Source organism: Lepisosteus platostomus, unplaced genomic scaffold, assembly GCF_059453375.1.
Source record: "Lepisosteus platostomus isolate fLepPlt1 unplaced genomic scaffold, fLepPlt1.hap1 Scaffold_91_H1, whole genome shotgun sequence".
In the NCBI taxonomy this organism is placed as follows: domain Eukaryota; kingdom Metazoa; phylum Chordata; class Actinopteri; order Semionotiformes; family Lepisosteidae; genus Lepisosteus; species Lepisosteus platostomus.
This window is the reverse complement of record NW_028291703.1, coordinates 71,263-89,331: the sequence shown is the minus strand read 5'-3', so window position 1 is coordinate 89,331 and position 18,069 is coordinate 71,263. Positions and strand designations below refer to the sequence as shown.

Sequence of the window (18,069 nt, the reverse complement as noted above, 5' to 3'; positions counted from 1 at the left end):
TTCCATGAGATTCAACCACAGACCATGTGACATAGGAGTCAGGAACCTAACCCACAGCACCACCAGCGCAGTCACATGCTGAGGGCTGAAAAAGCACTACAGAAACATTATCGACTATAAAATAATGTAATTAGGCACAGAAGAAGTTTACAGCACAGTACAATAATAAATGCTGACCATGACTTTAGAAGCATAAATTACCTTACACTCAATTTAAACACAAGCTGTCTTTAGCCCTCTAAGCTGGTTCATACAGAAATGTAGAGAACCAGGCTCAGAACACACAGCTTCATTAGCGAATACATATGCAGAACAACTAGAGAAGATGTTTTACAGAGGATGGATTTTTAGAAACATCCCATCAGTGACATCACTGAAGTCAACTCCTAGGTAACTGTCGTGTGGATAGTTTCACAAGAATCAGACAAAGGTTTAAGCATCGCTTATTTTAGATAAAACTGCAAAAAAACAACAACAACCCATAATGTACTTCTTTGCGGCTCTGTTTGCCCAAATCATATATTCACAACGTGAAATTAGAAAATAGTATTACGTAACCAAAAACCGCAATATGGAAACAGAACCTGTGTAATTGTTGACAGATGATGTACTCGTAACATTTTTACAAGACGAACTACAACATTTAAAAAATGACTTGTATGTACTTGATATCTCTAATCAATCCACTGCACTGCATTAAAACAAAACAAAAACTAAAACGCCCTGGGCATACCGTTTCGCGCTTCTTATCAGTTGCTCAAAAGCAATTTGACCGTATGAAATGCATAATATAAACCTAGAAACATATACGTGAGGAGTATTTACGTAGTATCGGTGTCAAGACATACCTCTCAAATACTGTAAATCAAGTTAAAAATATCTCAAGACCGATTCTGGTCATAATGAAACCATGTTTCGTGTATGTTTTCTTTAAAGTACCGAGACCAGCCATATACTGTATGTTTATGTTCCAAAATTAATATCGTTTATGGCCTTCACACGCGTTGCATTACGCTCCTATTCTTTTTATGCTCAGGCACTAAGATTTCCCTTCAGTGGTAAAATTCCATATAAATATTCAATACTTAAACGGGCACAGTTAAGACATTAAATATACATATACATATACATATACAAACTGTATACAGTACAGTTTGCATACGGTAATATGTTTATGTTCCTAAATCAATCTCTTTTATGAGCATGTGAAAGGCATGGTGAATCGATTCTCAAAAATTACTGTACTTTGCATGATTGGAAAAAAATGCGTGATTGCGAAATGCTGTGGTGTTACTTTTACAAAGAAGGTCAGTGAAAAAAATAATGTGGACCAGGGCAATACTTTGAGTTTACAGCTTGTCCAAGGTCATTTATTATTAATACTATTAGTAATATCTTCATTAAAGACTTTGATGGCTACAGCTCAAACATGAGAAGTTGAGCTTTATTAGCTCCACCTTGCGGAAATTCCGGATGCTATTATTTTGCTAGCGGAATTTACCGGTAACTCGCGGTATTTACCGGTAACTCGCGGTAGACTGCGTACAGCGTACCGGAAAATAATGCGGTCTCGCCCGCGCATTTTGAATGGCTGCATCTGTAGCAATCATATTGTAGTAGACACTCATTTGCCTGTTTCACAAATGATCATATTTTACTAGAGATTCTGTTTGGGATACGGATGTGCATTCTGACAGCAATCTCTTACAAAAAATGATTTTACCTTATCGCGGCTTTGCCCTTCTTGCCTCTTTGGACAATATCTCCATCTTGTGGTCGTTGTTGGTAATGTCTAGACAATATCTCCATCTTGTGGTCGTTGTTGGTAATGTCTTCTTATAGATAGATACTTTATTGATCCCGTGAGGGAAATTGCAGTGCAACAGCAGCTTAACACACACAACACAGCCACAGTGTAACGAATTATATAATAATAGTATAATACTGTATATATACTGTATATATATATGAAATAGAAATAGAAATAGGAACAGGAATCGCTTACTCACCTGGAGAATCTCTGTAGGAATATCTAGCATTTATCAATGGAAATAAAAGCTGCTTTAATACAGTGCATGTTCAAACTCAAACCCTCAGCTGCTGTTCTTGTTTGTTTTGGGACAAATTGCAACTGAGCATCGCATGAGCCGTTACGTACCCTTATCTGTTAGGGAATTTCAAGGGAGGAGTTAGGTCAGAATGGGTAGGCTGCAAAACAACAAGTAAAGATTTATTCCAAGATGAAACCTTGTGGCGGTTTTCTTATCTTTTCAGCATGGACTCAACTTTTACGTGTTCCTTATATGCTATATATGTATATATTAGCACCAATGTCGTTCTTAAAAACTAACATGAAATTGTCAGGGACATTCAGCTATATACAAAGACGAGACAGACAAAGTAATAATTCTATATTAACGTGGCCTACATATTGACGCAATGATCGAACTAACTGACATGTTCTGATTCAGATCCCCTGCAGTTCATGCCAATTAGAACAATAGCAATGCTGAGTCCTCCCAACCCTACTGAGCACAAATTCAGCTGCTCTCCAGTTCTGTTCTGCATGTTTTTTCATTGCAATTGAGCTCGGAGCTGGAGATGATCTCCATACAGTTCTGTGTTAACTAGCCCACACTTGCGTGCTAATTTACGGGTTGTGGCAAATGCTTTTCTATAGTTCATATACATGACGGCAACCTGTTACCGAGAAACCTGAGAGGTTTAAAAGCCTCACGAGCCAGGCAGGACTCGAACCTACAATCTTCTGATCCGAAGTCAGACGCGTTATCCATTACGCCACTGGCCCATAGAACATGCACTTTCACTCCACCACAGAGAGCTCTACACTGCTACCAGTAGTACACTTCCCCATCTAAATTTTCACAGCAAGAAACTTGTGTTTCCTACTATTTTTATCAGGTTTAAAATATCATCTCCTTAAAACAGAAAAAGTGTTGATGTGTCGTGCTGAAATTCCGATTGATTTTGAATTCAAAGAAAAAAGGTTTTCTTCCAAAACACCGTGAAATTGTCACATTTTGCAGACAATAGGTGTATTCCATGTTGAAAAGAGAAGAAAAAAAAACCATGGAACCTTTTACAGGTGTGAGGCTTCTTCAGGTGTGAGAAGACCTCACGGCCGAAACATTGTGTTTCCTTTCTTCTCTTTTCAGCATGCAATAAACCTATTACTTGTTCCTTTGCAGCCGAGGCATGCTGACATAGCTACCCAGCTGAACATCTTGCAGACTCTACTTCTCTCCTGTAGAAGTAAAGCAGGGCTTGCTGGGTGAGCTTTTGCTCCGGTATGTTAGGTCACGTGTCATGTTAAATCACTTCTTCTAAACACAACATTTGCTGGTGCTAGCTTTCCCCATGAAAAGAGACATTTCCCTTACAGTACATGACATATCGTTTTTTTTTATCAATAAGTATAGAAATAAAACAAAAGAAAAAATGTTGTCGCCAAAGAATGCACAGCTCTGTCGCCTTGGGGAGGTGTCAAGGGCATTGAGCTCCTTGGACATGAGAAGTGCCAGATAAATGCCATTTCTCATCATTTCTCTTGGCGTCAGTTCTGCTATTAAATGGGAAAGAGGCAACGGGCTCAGAGATTATGTTAAGTGCACACCGAGCGCAGATGTGTCCAAGTGTCTGTAAAAGCGCGGTGCTCTGCTGGCGCTGTTCCCTAGTGGCTTAAAGTGCCTGCCTAGTAAGCAGGCGATCCTGGGTCTGAATACCAGCGGTGCCTCTCTCCGTGTCTTGTTGTGCCGAATGTCTCATTTCAGACAAACATGTACAGCTTGGTTCAGTTTAATGCAAGAATTAATTTCCTTTCTGGAATAACTTGTTTTTGAAGAAATCCATACAGCTTGTGAAAGATTAAATCCATTTCTTGGTTGTCAGTGGAAAAAGATTGCCGGCTGCAAGAAGCGCAAGTGATTGTTTTCTTTGACCATAAACCTGCAAATGTAGGGCGCACAAAAGACTGTCAGACTCTGTGGTGCTGAAAAGTTGGTGGTTCAAGCCCCTCCAGTATGCGTGTCTCAGTTTTTCCAATGTAAACATCATCACCATCGCTAAAGAAGATGGCGCAGAAGGCTCCACAGCCGAAACGTTGTGCTTCTTTTCTTCTCTTTTCAGCATGGAGTAAACCTTTGCTTTATCCTTTGCAGCCTAAGCATGCTGACGCAGCTACCTTTCTCTTCACACGCTTCAATCATTATTCACCAAAACGATCAGCAGAATAAGTCGCCTTTGTGGTGATGTCACTCCTCTGCTTCACAAATGTCCTTAGTGACGGGCCATTTCTTTCTGCCATTTTTCCGGAGCGGTTATTGATTGCTCCATCATTTCCCTCTTACTTTCCATCACTAGATTGAAAAAAAAAAAACAGAAACAGGCTGACAGGACGACAATCAAATTGCAAAAACTCATCAAAGCACTCGATAGATTATTTGAATCCACAAGTAGCTACGAGCAACTTTGTCCTGGCTTGCATGAAAGTCGGAAAATGTCAAAAAGAAAAAGATGGTGGCTTTTTCATATTCGTTCTTTTATTTTTAGTTTGTTGCTTCTTCTGTCCATTGTCCTCCTGCCTGGCTCTTGACCTGTGACTGTTTGAACGCACACAGTAGACTTTCAGGCGGGGGATTTGTCCTGAGCCTCTGTGAAAGACCCACCCACCCCCATAAATAACTGCTCTAGAAACACATGAATGCAAAACTAAACCACAGCTTAAAGAGGAGCTTGTCATGACCGCCAGGCAGTTAAGACCAACTCTTAAGCAATCTAAACAGCACCAGCAGCAGGTGATTATTAACAAACGCCGCCGCACGAGTTAACCCACCTGCACACACTCCACCGTGCGGTACGCAGTGCTATTTTTACCAGCTTCTCGCTGGTATTGAGTCTACTCCTTGAGAGCTCTACCTGGCGTTTTTTCCATTACCTCGTTTATTCTGGATATTGGACTCCCCTTCTGCCTTTTCGACTTTGGAGCTCGCCTCTCACCTCGGACTGTTTGCCACCAGTGTTCTCCCTGGATTACGACTTACCTTACGCCTCTTGACCACGAAACAAAGCAAAGCCGAGCAAAACAAAATGAACAAACGAAAACCCTCACGTCCCGCACTTGCATATAACGCCGTTACGTGCCCAAGCGGTATTGTACGTCATCCTAGCACTGCACCCCGGGGCGTATGGTATATGGGAACGAGCACACACCACGAATCGTCTCGAATCACTCCCTACAGCTGTAAGGCACCTTGAAGCGTGCACCCCCAACATTCTTCTTTGCGCATCTGTGAAAGGTAAACTCTTGAGCAAACTCTGAACCAGCTCTAAGGAAACTAATCCGATTAGACGTTACTTTGACTCATCCTTTAAGGGACCCTTGTTAATTGGAGAAATCAATGATTTCGAATGAATTCTGTATGCGTTAAAAGACAGCTATACACAGAAAACATGCAGGACACTTCTCATGATGTTTCCCGAGCCGAAACACAGTGCATTTTTCCAAGCCATCTGACAAAGCCCGCCCACTGAAAACTGCAGCAAATCGTGTAAAGACGTTCAACTTTGTAACTACTGCACGCACAGGAAGCAGAATAAATTCCTCTTTTCAAACTGTCAAAGGTTTGCTTTGCGAACACTGCAGGACATCGCACAATCTCTTTTGAACGGGGACAAACGATTTCTTATGGGGCACAGTAAGTACAGACGTTTAAAAAGCTCCACTCATGCCGACGATGCAGCATGAAGAAGCGCAACCTAACGTTTGCATTCCTAGCAAATTCCTTTTATTTTTTGATAAATAAAGACAGTCTTGTTTAACAAACAACACACACAACATTTTACATTGTCAATTAAATTCAAATCAATGTATTTCTATATAGCGCCTTTCACAACAAGGTTGTCCCAAGGCACTTAACAATGCAAGTTGTTAAGAGCCTTGTGTCTAATATGCCGCCTAGGTTACGTGCTGTCTCTTTGAGGCAAATGTTTAAATCCTCTGAGTTAAGTGCTGAAGTTATAGTAGTCCTATCAGTATTGTTGCCTCCGATCAACAGATCCTCATTTTTCTCAGAGTTGAGTAACAAAAAGTTTTCACACATCCAAGTATTTCCTTCCTTAATGCATTTAACTAAACTGATAATAGAAGAGTTGTCGTTTGGTGTAAACAAAATGTTTATTTGAGTGTCATCAGCATATGAATGAAAGTTCATATTATTTTTTCATATTATCCTACCTAGCAGCAGCATGTAGAGAGAGAGAGCAATATTGGTCCCAGCACTGATCTTCTGGTACCCCAAATTGAACTGGTGACATTGATGAAGCAGTACAATTATTAGATATTTGAACATAATGAAAACGATGAGTAAAATGTGAAGTAAACCACTGAAGGACGGTTCCAGATAAGCCAACCTCAAACTCAAGCCTGTGTAACAAAACAGAGAGGTCAACCGTGTCAAAGGCAGCTCTAAGATCTAGAAGCACAAGCACTGTTGCATTCCCCGCATCAGTAGCTAAGAGAATATCATTTACGACTCTTGTTAATGCAGTTTCAGAAACCAGACTGAAATTTCTCAAGTATATTATTTGAATCCAGATACGATTGACGTTGGGCAACAACTATTCTCCCAAGACTTTTAGATTGAAATGGGACCTTTGAGACAGGCCTGTAGTTGTTAAGAACTTGTGGATCCAAATTTGACTTCTTAAGGAGCGGTCTAACAACCGCTACCTTAAATTGATCAGGTACAACGCCTGACGCAAGCGATGCATTCATCATACTAATTATAGGTCCTGCCAGTCCTTCGAGGGAATCTTTGACTAGCTGAGTGGGTATGGGATCTAGCGAACAGGTGGTTGACTTTGTCTTACGTCTGTGTTCATGAGTCCACCATAAGAAGAAATCTGAACAGGAGTGGTGATCATGCGAGGTCACCATGGAGGAAACCACTGCTCTCCCCCCCAAAAAAACCACCACTGCCCCTCTCAAGTTTGCTAAAGACCACATGGATGTTCCTCAGCAACTCCTGGAACAATGTTCTGTGGACAGACGTGACAAAAGTTGAACTTGTTGGTAAATGTGCACAGCGTTATGTTTGGAGATAACAAAACACTGCATACCAACTCCAAAACCTCATCCCACCTGGGAAGCATGGCGGAGGCTGTACGGCTTGCAATCATCGAGGGACCGATGAATTCCAAGATGTATCAGGAAATTCTACAGCAGAATGTCAGGGTGTCTGCCTGTGATCTAAAACTCGAAAGACGCTGGGTCATGCAGCATGACAAAAACAAAGGAGTACATCAACAACAGAGTGGCTGAAACAATAGAAATTCCGTATTTTGGGATGGCCGAGTAAGAGTCCTGACCCCAATCCCATTGAAGTGCTGTGGCGTGATCTGAAGCAGGCCGTTCAGCGCAAGACATCCCAAAAATATACATGAACTGAAACAGTTTTTCATAGAGGAATAGGCCATAATACCTCCTAACCGCTGCTCAGGTCTGACCAGCCGCTACTGAAAGTGGGGATTGAGGTTTTTGTCATAAAGGAGGTTCCACTAGCTCCTTAATATAAGGGTTCACGTACTTTTTCCATCAATGACCTTGATTGTTTAAACCATTTGGTCAATAAAGAAACAGCAATGTCAAATGTTGGGCGTGTGTTGTTTGTGAAATCAGACTCTCTTTATTAATTATTATGACTTAGATAAAGATAAGATCACATGTTAGGAGCCATTCATGCAGAAATCCACATCATTCCGAAGGGCTGTTTACAAAAGTTTTTCTCCCAACTGTATGTGAGAGAAAAGCAGAGACGCTCACTGAGTAAGGTGGGGTTGCAGCTTTGCAAATCACAAGGACATTTGTACGCTCAAAATGGGACAGGAGCACCCCAGATAGGGCTCGAACCCACAATCCCTGGCTTAGGAGGCCAGTGCCTTATCCATTAGGCCACTGGGACACACTGGGTTGGGTCGATCACGCTGATGAAGAGCCAGTTTTTTTTTTTCCTTTGCTTTTTCAAAGGGATCCCCAAAATTAGGAAAGTTAGGCAGCAGAAGGTTTACTGTGACCTGAGAAGGACCGGCATCCAATCACGGTGGTACACACACACACGCTCTCACTCATCTGAGCTACACGGCTACCAAGATGATCTCAGGTGCGCCGAGCTGGTACGGAACATATTGAACTGATCGACGGCGAATTGTCTCTCAGACAGGCTTTTCACCTCTGAGCTCCCTGACTGACAGTAATCAGCTAGGTAGTGAAACAGTCAGCTGCTTCTAAGCCTTAAACAGCTGCATCTCGGCGCTTCCACAGAGAGATGATTTGAAAGCCAAACATCGCCCACTGGGAACACCTTACTATCACTAGTTTAAGAGACTCTTAAGGTCTTGCAGAGGTGCCTGTCTAATAGCATGCGCTTTGCAAGCTATAGGTGTTTAGGCTGAGGCAGAATGCCTGTTAACAAAATGTTTTTCTAAAGGGGCCCCGCACTCTTTTCCAAGCAATGGTCACCATCCCCACCGAGTGTCACAATGTAGTCATGTCCTAGGACATCACCTGTTAGTCTCCATTTGTCTGCCACCAACACTTTAGGTTACGGGGTCACAACCGCACCCCGGAGACCAGAGGAGCCGTTGGCGTTCTGGCGGCGCAGATTGGGCTGAAGGTGGGGTGCTTGAATCTCGCTGTTGGAGGCCGTCTGAAACTGACCCAAGCCTTTCCCTTGAATTAAATGTAAATAAGAAATGAACCCCAGATGCACATGGAATCAATCACGTGTTTCCTTTGAGCCGTTTCAGAGACTGCTCCAGAGTTTACCTTGCACAGATGCGCAAAGATTAATGATGGGGGTGCACGCTTCCAGGCGTCTTACAACTGTAGGGACTGATTAGAGACAATTCGTAGCTTGTGCTCATTTCCCTCTATTCCCCGTGTTGCAGTGGTAGGATGACGTAAATTCCTGCTTCGACACGTAACGGGATTATAATCAAGTGCAGGAGCTGAGGGCTTTAGTTTTGTTTCGTTTTCCATGGCGTTCGTAAGCGTGCAAATCAAAGGCAATTCCTGCGTCTAACACGAATGTAAATGCTTTTGAAAGTGCAGTGTGGTGCAGCTTGTAAAATCCTTGTCCACATTTGTGGTTTGTTGATGTTTTTTCTGTCTGCCAAAGTTGCATTTTGACATCCGGACTGGGGGACTTTATCATTTGAACGTGAAGCCAGCCTTAAACCCTCTGAGGCGTGTCTGTCTGCCGGCACGAATCTTGTGAAAGGTATTTTTTTTAACGGAGAGCAACTTTAAAAAGGTTTCCGCAGCCACCTCGCACTCCGTGTTAGATTATAGGAGGAATGCGGCAGCAGCGAGCTCGCTTTTGTCATGGCCGAGTGGTTAAGGCGATGGACTCGAAATGCGTTGGGGACTTCCCGCGCAGGTTCGGAACTTGCCGACTCCTGCGTCTGCCGCACGTCGCCTTGTGCCTGCGCGGCAAAGGCAAAGTGCCGCTTCTCCTTTCCCGGTACTATAAAAACGCTAAATCGCTTGGACCCGCTGCCATGGAAAGCAGTTCTTCAGATTACCATACATTCTGCGTTCGCACCTCTGGTGCTCTACTTATGCCTTTGAAAACCTAATGAATAAAGCTGAAAGAACCGACACGATATGTAGGTGCTGGTAAAGCACGCAGTAAAGAACTGTTAACAGCAAGGGTTTCAGTGGGTTAACTGAGGAGAAGGCGTGATCGCTAATTGTTGACTTTTTATTTGGTGTTAGAAACACTCTTACTGTGCATGACGTGCAACAAATGTAGCCACAGAAATTGCATCACGCTTTCATGTATGCTATTGCAGACACCAACGTTGCCTAGATAGAAAACCGAAATAGCCGTGGGTTTGCTTGCTGGTCTGAAGGATCTCTCTTCGAATCTCTATCATTTGTCAATGGAAGTAAAAGGCGCTGCAATCTCATACGTTCAGAATCAAACCCGCAGCTGTTGTTCGACTTTATTTCTTGACTAATTACAACTGAGTGTCGCATGAGCAGTTACATAAACTTGTCTGGTATATTTGAACACAAATGCCGTTCTTCAATTAAAACTAACAGTACATTGTCAGGGACATTCAGTTCTATACAAACAAGAGACAGACAAGAGAATATTTCTACCGTTCATGTGGACTACGTTTTGACTTACTGATCGGAATAATTGAAAAGTTCGGGCTCATAGCCGATGCAGTGCGTGCTAATTAGAACAACAGCAACGCTGAGCTCTCAGCACCGTACTGAGCCCAGGTGTTTTTCTAAAGCTGTCAGGTGCAGTTCATTTACATGAAGGAAATCTCTTACTGGGTACGATTACAACGCAGTAAGTAGCACAGACTACTTAGGGAGTAGCCCGATGCGTTTAAAAACGACCTGAGCCACGCAGGAGTCGAACCTGCAATCTCCTGATTCGTAGTCAGACGCGTTATCCATTGCGCCACTGGCCCTGGTGTGACACTGCAGGACTGTAACCCAGTGAGATCAGCACTGCAACTAGTAAAATATTACCCCCGGTCCATTCTTTTCCAAAAGTGAGAAACACCTGTTTTCTACATTTTGTCTGTTTTAAAACCATATCTCTTTAAACCAAACCAAGAGTTTGTCTTTTGCACTGATATTCTGATTCATTTCGATTTCAAAGAAAAAAAAACATCTTCCAAAGCATCATAAAATTGTCCATTCTTCCAGACTCTACTTCTCTCTTGTAGTAGTACAGGAGACCTTTCCAGGTGAGCAGATCACAGAGTCCGAAATATGCTTCCTCCATCAAGCAAAGTACCTGAACATGACTCTGTCTTCATAAAAGCGCCCCTGTAATAAAGAAATTAAATCCGAAATCAAGAGGGCAGTTGCCTACTGAAGTTCAAGAAGTCATCAATTTTAACCTAGCAACACATTAAAGGCTGCATCTATACAAGTACGATTCTAGAAATGCTCACCAGATTACGTTTTAAGAAGGAACTGCACCTCAGGTTCCGCCGAGATCTTAACTTGGATGGCAGGATTCAGAGTCCGGAGTGCGGACTGATGGCGCACGGAGGGTCCACATACTGTGGATCCCTCAGTTTTCTTCCACGTGTTTAAACCGAAAACGTGTGACTCCCCTGTCCCCGTGACCTCATTGCTCTGCTCTCGCCTCTGTGCAGCTGAGCCCGACTCATGGTAAAGTGGAAAAAAATATGCCCTCAACGTGGGATTTACTCTGGATCGAGTATAGATGTCACCTTTTTATCGTTGAACAGGATGTATGTGATGTGGCTACTAGGTTCAATTTTGTATCCTTTTAAAAGATTAAGGACTGGGGTGAGCGAGATTTACCACCCTTTCAGCTAAGAACCCGACGTGAGCACCGTTTAAGCTGCATAGACTCGGTCGTTTAACTCTTCTCCATTAGCAGGGTTAAGGTTAAAGAAAAAAAACATTGCTGACTTCTTTTTTTTTTGCCAGCCGCTAGCGCTGATTAGCAATGTTTGTATTTCATGTTTTGCAAGTTTCATCCATTTTAAGAAAAACAAGTCGCGTTAAAGACAGGAAATGAATACTTGCATTTAATTAAGTCTAGCCGTAGGCGGTTGTCTGTAAGGACCAGTTCTGTTCAAGAAGACAGAACAAAGAAGGCACCACTGGGATTCGGACCCAGCATCTCTTGTTTAAGAGACAAGCGCTTTAACCAACTAAGCCACGGCGCTCTGGGAGTGTTGTCCTTTTGCAGCCACTTGGACACACCACTCAGACACATCTGCATTCGGTGTGTGCTCCGCCTGCTCGCTGAGCAAGTTGCCACCTTTACATACAATAGCAACATCGACACCAAGAGAAAGGATGACAAATGGCTTTTATCTGGAACTTTTCATGTCCAAGGAGCTCAATGTGCTTTCTGTGTACAACAGGGCCACTGAACTCCACACTGGCCACTGAACCACAGCAGTGGCTTGCTGGCTTGACATCTCCCAAGGAAAATGTTGAAATCGCATGTGGAACAGGAAAAGGACCCTCGAGTACGAGGGAAAAAAAATGAAAAAGATCATCTGGAGCGCGCCAACTCATGTCTGGACAGCCCAGTTTCATCGACGAGGTGGCCGAGTGGTTAAGGCGATGGACTGCTAATCCATTGTACTCTGCATGCATGGGTTCGAATCCTATCCTCGTCGTTCTCTACGTCTGACACGTGTGCCCGTTCGACGTTGGCCCTCCTTTTGTTTGCTCCAGTACTAGAGCCTTACATTTTCTAGCGGTGGCTGAACATGGTATAGAAGGCTAACGTCGGTATCGAACAGTGGCAGTAACAGTATTTACGTGCCGCTGCTGCCAAGGGAGAAAGCGATTTTTGACAGTCTCTCGAGAGACTGCGCTAGGTGTTTAGGGATAGACTTTGTCAGTTCCCCCTGGGATGATGGCCTCTCAAATAGTTTGTGATTCCTCTAGACGTTTATACAGTAGAAGCCTGCTTCGTGGCTTAAATCCAAGCTAAGGAAACGAGTTAGAGGTCTGATGCAGAACTGCGTATTCAATGAAGGGGAATACTACAGTACATTGCACTGTATGTGTGAGGAAAGCTGCCCCCTTCTGTTCCTTGTCGACCGAACAGAGGACTGTAAAGGATACCGCCAAGAAACTTTAGGATGATGGTTGGAATCCAGCTCCAAAGAAGCCCCTTTGGGTGTTATGTCATCAAAAAGTAAGAACAGAGAATCTCCCTTTGATCAAAAGCGCAACAGAACTGTTTTCCGTGGAGCAGGTTTCAGACCTGTAGACCTGTTTTATTTGTAGGGCAGGGCGCATTCCCAAACGCGAATCTCCTGTTTTAGAAATGCTTTGGGCGGCGTGAAGTGAAAATAAGAAGTGGGCTCCAGATGCACATGGAAGCAATCAAGTGTTTCATCCGAGCTGTTTCAAAGACTGCTCAACAGCTTTCCTTTCACAGAGGCCCAACGATTAATGATGGGGGTGCACCCTTCAATGTGCCTTACGACTCTAGGGAGTGATTGAGACGATTCGTAGCGTGTGTTCATTTCCCTCTATTCCCCGTGTTGCAGTGGTAGGATGACGTAAATTCCTGCTTCGACACGTAACGGCATTATAATCAAGTGCAGGAGCTGAGGGCTTTTGTTTTGTTTCGTTTTCCATGGCGTTCGTAAGCGCGCAAAACAAAGACAATTCCTGCGTCTAACACGAATGTAAATGCTTTTGAAAGTGCAGTGTGGTGCAGCTTGTAAAATCCTTGTCCACATTTGTGGTTTGTTGATGTTTTTTCTGTCTGCCAAAGTTGCATTTTGACATCCGGACGGGGAGACTTTATCATTTGAACGTGAAGCCAGCCTTAAACCCTCTGAGGCGTGTCTGTCTGCCGGCATGTATCTTGTGAAAGGTATTTTTTTTTTAACGGAGAGCGACTTTAAAAAAGTTTCCGCAGCCACCTCGCACTCCGTGTTAGATTATAGGAGGAATGCGGCGGCGGCGAGCTCGCTGTAGTCGTGGCCGAGTAGTTAAGGCGATGGATTTGAAATCCATTGGGGACTCCCCCCTCATGTTCGAATCCTACCGACTATGGCGTCTGCCGCACGTCGCCTTGTGCCTGTGCGGCAAAGGCGAAGTGCCGCTTCTCCTTTCCTGGTACTATAAAAATGCTACATCGCTTGGTCCTGTTTCCATGGAAAGCAGTTCTTCAGGTAATTCTACTCTCTTACCAAAGCTGTTAGGTTCCTTTCCGTGGTGAGAGGGGTTGTCATGCAACGCTGCCACATAGTGCCGACAGACAAGTGTGTTGCAGGAGAAGAGAAAAGTGTTTGAAGATTTAAGAGTGTCTTAGGTGGAGCCAAAATCAAGTGTCACAAATGCAAGTGGGAAGATTTCCAATGTTTAATATGGTCAAAATAAGCGGAAGTTATCTGCCGGTCCGGCACAGTCTGCCATGCTTTTGTCATATACTGTAAAGTGGTGTCGAACTGGGTGTCGAACTGGAGCCTCACCATTTGCATATGTGTGTGCGTTGTTAGTTGTTCTGACGATTGATTTTCTAAAAGCCCCAACGAACAACCTCGTGTTTATTGCTACAATTAATAATTGTCTCAGTAAACCCATCAAACCTCTACATTTAATGGCGTCCCTGGGCGGGCGAGTTTAGAATGAAATGAGAATCAATCGCACAGAATAACTGATGTTATACAGATATACATCGAGTGTCACATTAAATGACAAAAATGAAGAGAGTTAAAGTAGCTGGAGAGGTTTTCTTACAACTTTTGAGCTGACACAGTTTTGGAAAATGTTTCCTTCACGCTGCACTGTACAACATAGGCAGCCAAGAGTCTCCAAAACAAAACAGAATTGACAGATAGGAGAAAATTCCCACTCGTCCTGAAGTTCCCAAAATCCAGCACTGAGCATAAACAAAGTGTCTAAGTAGCGTGGGAATGCTAACCCTAACCCTAGCTGGAGTTTGAGCAATCCAGCACTGAGCATAAAAAGATGAGTCAAAGTAACATCTAATCGGATTTGTTTCCTTAGAGCTGGTTCAGAGTTTGCTCAAGAGTTTACCTTTCACAGATGGGCAAAGCAGAAAGTTGGGGGTGCACGCTTCAAGGCGCCTTACAGCTGTAGGGAGTGATTCGAGACAATTCGTGGCGTGTGCTCGTTCCCATATACCGTACGCCCGGGGTGCAGTGCTAGGATGACGTACAATACCGCTTGGGCACGTAACGGCGATATATGCAAGTGCGGGACGTGAGGGTTTTCGTTTGTTCGTTTTGTTTTGCTCTGCTTTGCTTTGTTTCGTGGTCAAGAGGCGTAAGGTAAGTCGTAATCCAGGGAGAACACTGGTGGCAAACAGTCCGAGGTGAGAGGCGAGGTCCAAAGTCAAAAAGGCAGAAGGGGAGTCCAATATCCAGAATAAACGAGGTAATGGAAAAAACGCCAGGTAGAGCTCTCAAGGAATAGACTCAATACCGAGCAGCGGGAAGCAGGTAAAGATGGTAAAAATAGCACTGCGTACCGCACGGTGGAGTGTGTGCAGGTGGGTTAACTCGTGCGGCAGCGTTTGTTAATAATCACCCACTGCTGGTGCTGATTAGATCGCTTAAGAGTTGGTCTTAACTGCCTGGCGGTCATGACAAGCTCCTCTTTAAGCTGTGGTTTAGTTTTGCAATCATGTGTTTCTAGAGCAGTTATTTATGGGGGTGGGTGGGTCTTTCACAGAGGCTCAGGACAAATCCCCCGCATGAAAGTCTACTGTGTGCGTTCAGACAGTCACAGGTCAAGAGCCAGGCAGGAGGACAATGGACAGAAGAGCCAACGAGCTAAAAATAAAAGAACGAATATGAAAAAGCCACCATCTTTTTCTTTTTGACATTTTCCGACATTCATGCAAGCCAAGACAAAGTTGCTCGTAGCTACTTGTGGATTCAAATACTCTATCGAGTGCTTTGATGAGTTTTTGCAATTTGATTTGTCATCCTGTCAGCCTGTTTCTGTTTTTTTTTTCAATCTAGTGATGGAAAGTAAGAGGGAAATGATGGAGCAATCAATAACCGCTCCGGAAAAATGGCAGAAAGAAATGGCCCGTCACTTAGGACATTTGTGAAGCAGAGGAGTGACATCACCACAAAGGCGACTTATTCTGCTGATCGTTTTGGTGAATAATCATTGAGGCGCGTTAAGAGAAAGGTAGCTGCGTCAGCATGCTTAGGCTGCAAAGGATAAAGCAAAGGTTTACTCCATGCTGAAAAGAGAAAAAAATTAGCACAACGTTTCGGCTGTGGAGCCTTCTGCGCCATCTTCTTTAGCGATGGTGATGATGTTTACATTGGAAAAACTGAGACACGCATACCAGAGAAGCTCGAACCACCAACCTTTCAGTTAACAGCCAAATGCACTAACCGATTGCTCCACAGAGACTGACAGCCTTTTGTGCTCCCTACATTTGCAGGTTTATGGTCAAAGAAAACAGTCGTTTGCGCTTCTTGTAGCCAGCAATATTTTTTCACTGACAACCAAGAAATTGATTTCATCTTTCACAAAATGTATGGATTTCTTCAAAAACAAGTTATTCCAGAAAGGAAATGAATTCTTGCATTAAACTGAACCAAGCTGTACATGTTTGTCTGAAATGATACATTTGGCACAACAAGACACGGAGAGAGGCACAGCTGGTATTCAGACCCAGGATCGCCTGCTTACTAGGCAGGCACTTTAACCCACTAGGGAGCACCGCACTTTTACAGACACTTGGACATATCTGCGCTCGGTGTGCACTTAACATAATCTCTGAGCCCGTTGCCTCTTTCCCATTTAATAGCAGAACTGACGCCAAGAGAAATGATGAGAAATGGCATTTATCTGGCACTTCTCATGTCCAAGGAGCTCAATGCCCTTGACACCTCCCCAAGGCGACAGAGCTGTGCATTCTTTGGCGACAACATTTTTTCTTTTGTTTTATTTCTATACTTATTGATAGAAGAAAAACGATATGTCATGTACTGTAAGGGAAATGTCTCTTTTCATGGGGAAAGCTAGCACCAGCAAATGTTGTGTTTAGAAGAAGTGATTTAACATGACACGTGACCTAACATACCAGAGCAAAAGCTCACCCAGCAAGCCCTGCTTTACTTCTACAGGAGAGAAGTAGAGTCTGCAAGATGTTCAGCTGGGTAGCTATGTCAGCATGCCTCGGCTGCAAAGGAACAAGTAATAGGTTTATTGCATGCTGAAAAGAGAAGAAAGGAACCACAACGTTTCGGCCATGAGGTCTTCTCACACCTGAAGAAGCCTCACACCTGTAAAAGGTTCCATGGTTTTCTTTCTTCTCTTTTCAACATGGAATACACCTATTGTCTGCAAGATGTGACAATTTCACGGTGTTTTGGAAGAAAACCTTTTTTCTTTGAATTCAAAATCAATCGGAATTTCAGCACGACACATCAACACTTTTTCTGTTTTAAGGAGATGATATTTTAAACCTGATAAAAATAGTAGGAAACACAAGTTTCTTGCTGTGAAAATTTAGATGGGGAAGTGTACTACTGGTAGCAGTGTAGAGCTCTCTGTGGTGGAGTGCAAGCGCATGTTCTATGGGCCAGTGGCGTAATGGATAATGCGTCTGATTTCGGATCAGAAGATTGTAGGGTCGAGTCCTGCCTGGCTCGTGAGGCTTTTAAACCTCTCAGGTTCCTCGGTAACAGGTTGCCGTCATGTATATGAACTATAGAAAAGCATTTGCTACAACCCGTAAATTAGCACGCAAGTGTGGGCTAGTTAACACAGAACTGTATGGAGATCATCTCCAGCTCCGAGCTCAATTGAAATCAGCTGAATTTGTGCTCAGTAGGGTTGGGAGGACTCAGCATTGCTATTGTTCTAATTGGCATGAACTGCAGGGGATCTGAATCAGAACATGTCAGTTAGTTCGATCATTGCGTCAATATGTAGGCCACGTTAATATAGAATTATTACTTTGTCTGTCTCGTCTTTGTATATAGCTGAATGTCCCTGACAATTTCATGTTAGTTTTTAAGAACGACATTGGTGCTAATATATACATATATAGCATATAAGGAACACGTAAAAGTTGAGTCCATGCTGAAAAGATAAGAAAACCGCCACAAGGTTTCATCTTGGAATAAATCTTTACTTGTTGTTTTGCAGCCTACCCATTCTGACCTAACTCCTCCCTTGAAATTCCCTAACAGATAAGGGTACGTAACGGCTCATGCGATGCTCAGTTGCAATTTGTCCCAAAACAAACAAGAACAGCAGCTGAGGGTTTGAGTTTGAACATGCACTGTATTAAAGCAGCTTTTATTTCCATTGATAAATGCTAGATATTCCTACAGAGATTCTCCAGGTGAGTAAGCGATTCCTGTTTCTGTTTCTATTTCTGTTTCATATATATATACAGTATATATATATGTTACATGTGTCTCTGCAATAGTATAAACGTGTTATACACTATCAGGGGCTGCTTTTTTGTGCACCTCATCTACAACAAGGGGTTTTTTTTCATTTATGTTTGTGGA

At 43.2% G+C, this 18,069-nt stretch overlaps 4 non-coding genes across 4 annotated transcripts; all 4 read right to left on the bottom strand.

Annotated features, from left to right (window-relative positions):
* Window positions 1–2,736: 2,736 nt before the first annotated feature.
* Window positions 2,737–2,809, bottom strand: trnar-ucg (transfer RNA arginine (anticodon UCG)). Its single transcript has one exon. It is a non-coding gene; the product is annotated as a tRNA-Arg (tRNA).
* Window positions 2,810–7,906: 5,097 nt separating this feature from the next.
* trnar-ccu (transfer RNA arginine (anticodon CCU)) lies at window positions 7,907–7,979 on the bottom strand. The gene has a single exon. It is a non-coding gene; the product is annotated as a tRNA-Arg (tRNA).
* Window positions 7,980–10,433: 2,454 nt separating this feature from the next.
* Window positions 10,434–10,506, bottom strand: trnar-acg (transfer RNA arginine (anticodon ACG)). The gene has a single exon. It is a non-coding gene; the product is annotated as a tRNA-Arg (tRNA).
* Window positions 10,507–11,674: 1,168 nt separating this feature from the next.
* trnak-cuu (transfer RNA lysine (anticodon CUU)) lies at window positions 11,675–11,748 on the bottom strand. Its single transcript has one exon. It is a non-coding gene; the product is annotated as a tRNA-Lys (tRNA).
* Between the last annotated feature and the right edge of the window lie 6,321 nt (window positions 11,749–18,069).